We start from the raw sequence: 5,254 nt of genomic DNA on the forward strand, positions 1-5,254 counted from the left end.
CATCTAGATTATGGTTAGTCCATCTCTTCAGGATGGATTCCATTCGTGAGACATAAGCTTCTACTCTTTCTCCAGAGGACTGACTTAGGTTCATAAATTCCTCTCTCATGCGCTCTTCAAAACCTTCACGCCTGAATTTAGTGAGGAAGGCCAACTTCAGGTCGTCCCATGTGGCAAAAGTTCCTGCTGCTTGTCTCTCATACCACTGAAACGCCATGCCCTTGAAAGTGGTGGGGCATATTGCCAACCAATGCTCAGGGGTTCTGGCATTGTTAGCCACACATGCTACCATAAACTCTGCTAGATGAAGATTGGGGTCTTCATTGTACTCTCCCTTAAAAACTGGCAATGGAACTACCTTCACTGGCCTGTCATCAACATTTCCAAGACAGATCTGCCTTGGAAGTGGACCTCCAACAGGAGGAGGAAGGGCTTGATGTGCCATTGGGACTTCTGTAAAGAGTTTCGCAAGGGCGTCAAAGGCGGCTTCTGCTACGAGCTCACTCTCGGCTCTGATTTTTTCTTTCTCTCTTCTCACGTACCTCTGGACTCGTTCTAACGCTTGCCTCTTTATTGAGTCATTCATCAGGGGGTTGGCTCCACTATGTTGTTAGTGCTCCACAGAGGGTTAACAGAAGGCTTCAGTCTCTGGAGGACTCTCTTGCCAACATTTCTTCTACTTCTTTCTTTTCAACGTCCCTGAATTCTGCTTTCATTCCACTGCAGAGAGGAAGGTATTCGGTTCTGAAGGTGTCAAAAATCATACGTCTGAGCATTGTGGTGGTACCATCATCATAATAGTGCCAGCTTCTGATGGTTTCAACAGTGTTTGTTGTGAAAAACACTCTGTCTACCAACTTCCAGTGGGTTGCCAATTGAACAAATAGAAGATTATCAGTACACCAAGCATCCCATGTATCTTGCTGTTGAGCATCCACGAACAAATTCCAACTCTTTTCCTTCTTGTCTTTGTGAACCTCTACAGACCAAGACTCCTGAAGCTTCTTCACAATCTCCCACTTGATGTTGTCTGGAAACTTCTCAATGAATGCCAAATCTTCCATGGATGGTCATTCTCTTTGTTTTTGCTCTTCAGTTTGTTCCCAAACAGTTTGCCACCAAGATGCAAGTTTCTGCTGCTTCAACAGAAAGAGGAAACTGTCCACCATATAGAGCATGCATCATGATGGTGATGTGTTTCCGCCATTGTGGGATGAACTTCTTGTAGAAAGTGGCTTTGATTATGAGGAATTCCAACTCTTCAGTGGAAGAATGAACTTTACAAACATCCATTGAATTCTTCTCTTCTTGGCAATGCCATTTCCTTCATTTTTCACCTCTTCTGGTGCTTGTTGATGGTAAGTTTCCCCGGCTACGCACCAAAAACATGGTGCCCCAAGAGGAACACCAAGGAAAAGGGAATTATCTTGCAAGAAAATCTATCTTGTAACATCAACAAGCTTGTTTATTATGTTTCATATGATCACAATGAAGAAAAGAACACCAGGCACAAAAAATCTTCATACAGCATCATGTAGATCTTCCACCGATTTGATAGAATCAACCATATTCTTCAATATCTTCACAAAATCCATCAATATAACAAAGAAAGCAAAGGAATACACCATTTTTGAATGGAAATACATCACATAGTATTCATCTTCAATATCTCCATAGTCTTCTCTCTCAATCTCTCATATACAATCACTTTGTTTTTGTAGAATTGGCTATCTCTGACTCTCTCTCTCTCTCTCCATCAATAATACATCATATCCTCACTACAATCTCTCTAAAATTACTCTCAATAATCCTTCTTAGGTCTTGGATACCCCTCCCAAGAGGTATGTCTGATATGAAGGGTCACCAGAGCCACTACAGTGTCCTTTCATAGCTCACTACTGTCACTTCACTCTAGTCTTCACTTGAGTCTTCAGCAGCTACTTCTTTTACTTCTTTCAGCTCTTTTGCACTTGTATTCACCTCTTTCCAAGGCTAGAAAACTTTCCCAAGCTACACTCTCATCCATCAGAACACATACAGAAGCATACAGAACAGTCACAGAACAGTACCAGAACAGCTACAGTACAGAACAGAACAGAACAGAGACAGAGGCTCTACAGAAGACCTACAGAAGGTCATCAAAACCACATAACTCATACTCAAACCATTCCAAACTCTCACAAACCATTCAATAAACTTTCACAAAATCTCAATCTTCATCAATCAATACTCCATCCCTCCTTACAGAAGACAATCAGAACAAAACAGAACAAAACAGAAGGTATACATAACCAATCAGAACCTATCAGAACATCACAGAACCACATATCTCCACTGATAAACATCATGAACTTCCAAAACACAATCAATATAATCCAAAACACTCTCAAACCACTTCTAAATCAATCAATCATCTCATAAAATCAACCATTCAGCTCTCAAAAACAACAAAAAGCAGCCAAAAAACAAGTCATTTCAACACTCAACATAACTCTACGTCGGGGATCTCGGATAACTACTCCAACACTTTTCTATTAGGGCCCTTGGACACTCCATCAAAGTATAATGTATACGTCCATAATGGGTTTACACAACCAGCCACATCAAGAACTCCCCTATTCGTAATTATGATAGTCAAAGTTCAACATATTTAGAGGATGAACTGACGGCTCCATCGCACCTTCTTCATTAAACTCAACAGGGATGCTTGTCAAGATTTGTAAACAGTGATGGCAGAAAACTTTAATCTTCCACACAAAGGTGCCGTCTTCTTGCTCAATCACTTTATATCCCTTGCTCCACCAGATAAGCCTCCCCTGATGATATATTTGCTCAAGATATGGGTGCTCCAAATAAGGGATTAACCACCCCATCAACTAATTTAAGCTCTCATGCAGGTCTCCAATTAGCCCCAGCATGGACCTGCAAAGTATTTTTCCGTGTTAGCATACTTATAAATAATAAGGTTTAATCTTATTAAGATTAACCTTATTCTTAAATTCCACCCCTTGTAGATAAACTAATAGAAGTGTGGACTTATTTTTACCTATTCAAACTATCTTGTAAGGGCCATCCCATCGAGGTTCCAACTTTCCTGGAAATAGCTCCCTATGCGCGTCATAATATAAAACTAACTACCCCTTTTTAAAAGTATATTTCTTCACTTTTAGATCATGCAACCGCTTCATCTGACATTAAGCCACCTCTTGGTGCAACAAACTCTACAATTTGAGCTCGTCTAAGTGGGCTATAGTCGTAAACCGCTCAAATAGGGCATCTTCATCACCCAGAGAATGATCGATTGCGAATCTAATGGTTGACAACTCAATTTCTAAGGGCAAGACACACTCCTCCCCATAAACTAATTTGAATGGGGTGTGACCAGTGTATCGTTTAAATGTCCTATTATACGCCCAAACTGCCACATATAATTTTGTATCCCAGTCCCGCTTCTTTTCGGAGACTATCTTGGATAGAATATCCATAAGCTGCTTATTGGTACTTTCGACTTGTCCATTTGCTTGAGGATTATAGGGGGTCATCTTGTTATGTGTAATTTTCCAAGCCTCAGTCAGGCTTCTAATTACCTTATTTAAAAAATGGGTTCCACGGTCCGATACTATTTCCTTTGGCAGACCAAAACAACAGATGATTTGCTCAAGTAGAAAACTGGCAATCTCTTTTGCATTGTCCTACCTTGTCGCTCGTGCTTCTCACCACTTTGTAAAGTAGTCAGTGGATACTATAATATACCTCTTTTGAGTAGTAGACGATGGGGTGATAGGACCCACAAAGTCAATGTCCCACTTCTCAAATGGAAGGATAGGCATGATAGGCGTAAGTGGGCATTTCCTATTCTCTCTGTTGTCATGCCTTTGACAGGTATAACATCTCTTAACATACTGAAAGGAATCTTGGAAAATGGACGGCCACCAATATCCAGCTCTTAAAGCTTTGTGTGCCGTTAACCGCCCAACAAAGTGCCCTCCACAAGCGAATTCATGGCATTCTTCCAAAATAAACGGAACTTCATCAGGCATCACACATCGGCGATAGATATCATCAACATCTTGCTGATATAATGTTCTTGTGATCAAGTATAATTTTAATGCATGCTGTTTAATCTTCCTCTTCTTCAATTTTGATAAAGTAGCTCCAATCTCTCCCGTAGAAATATTGTGCGTTATAGCAACATACTAGGAGGGAATTGACGCCATATCAATCTCAAACAAAGTCTCCAAGTCACTTCCTTCAGCCAAGACTAGGAGGGAATAGACGTAGTATCAATCTCGAACAAAGTCTCCATGTCACTTCCTTCAGCCACAAGACCTCTTTTGGCTCTCCAAAATCCACGGATGATCCAGATCTTCCTAATGCTTCTTGGTTTCTAGTTGAAACAGTTTCTCCCTGGTATGCAGACATAGCCAACCTCCTAGAAACTCAACAGTATCCTCCTGGCATCTCAAGCCATGAGAAGAAAGCTTCTGCTAGAATCAACCCCCTACACCTTGCTGGGTGGTGCACTGTACAAGAGAGGCAAAGATGAAGTGCTGTGAAGATGTGTTGTAGGGGATGAAATCAATATAGTATTGAAAGCATGCCATGAAGAACCATGTGGTGGACACTTCACAGGAGAAGCAAAGCCAGGAAGGCTCTAGTAGCAGGATATTGGTGGCTGACCCTCCATAAGGATGCATATGACTACTGTAAGAGATGCGATGCTTGTCAGTGAATGGGGAAACCCACCAAAATAAGTGCCATGCCACTGCAACCCATTCTTCCCCTAAAGCCATTCGAGAAGTAGGGGATTGATTTTGTGGGTCCCATTGATCCACCCACCAAATGGAGGCAGAATAGATACATCTTAGTATGTACGGATTATGTCACAAAGTGGTGTGAAGCTAAAGCCCTGAAGTGGGATGATGGTAACAGCGTAGCCCTGTTCATGTACGATAATATTATCACTCATTTTGGCAGTCCCCTCAAGCTAGTAAGTGACAGAGGTACTTATTTCCTTAACAAAATCATGGAGGAGTTGACAGAGCTGTATAAGATCTGCCATCACAAGTCCACTCCTTACTACCCCAGAGCCAATGGCCAAGTTGAAGTCATCAATCGCATCCTTTTCTCGATTCTAACAAGAACGATTGCCACACATCGTCACGGCTGGGTTGATCGACTTATAGAGGCCCTCTGGGCATATAGAACCTCCCATAAGGTAGCTACAAAACAGACCCCTTTCCAACTAGTGTGT

This window comes from Lygodium microphyllum, chromosome 17 (assembly GCF_053477565.2).
Source record: "Lygodium microphyllum isolate KBCC chromosome 17, Lygodium_microphyllum_v1.1.10, whole genome shotgun sequence".
Taxonomy (NCBI): Eukaryota; Viridiplantae; Streptophyta; class Polypodiopsida; order Schizaeales; family Lygodiaceae; genus Lygodium; species Lygodium microphyllum.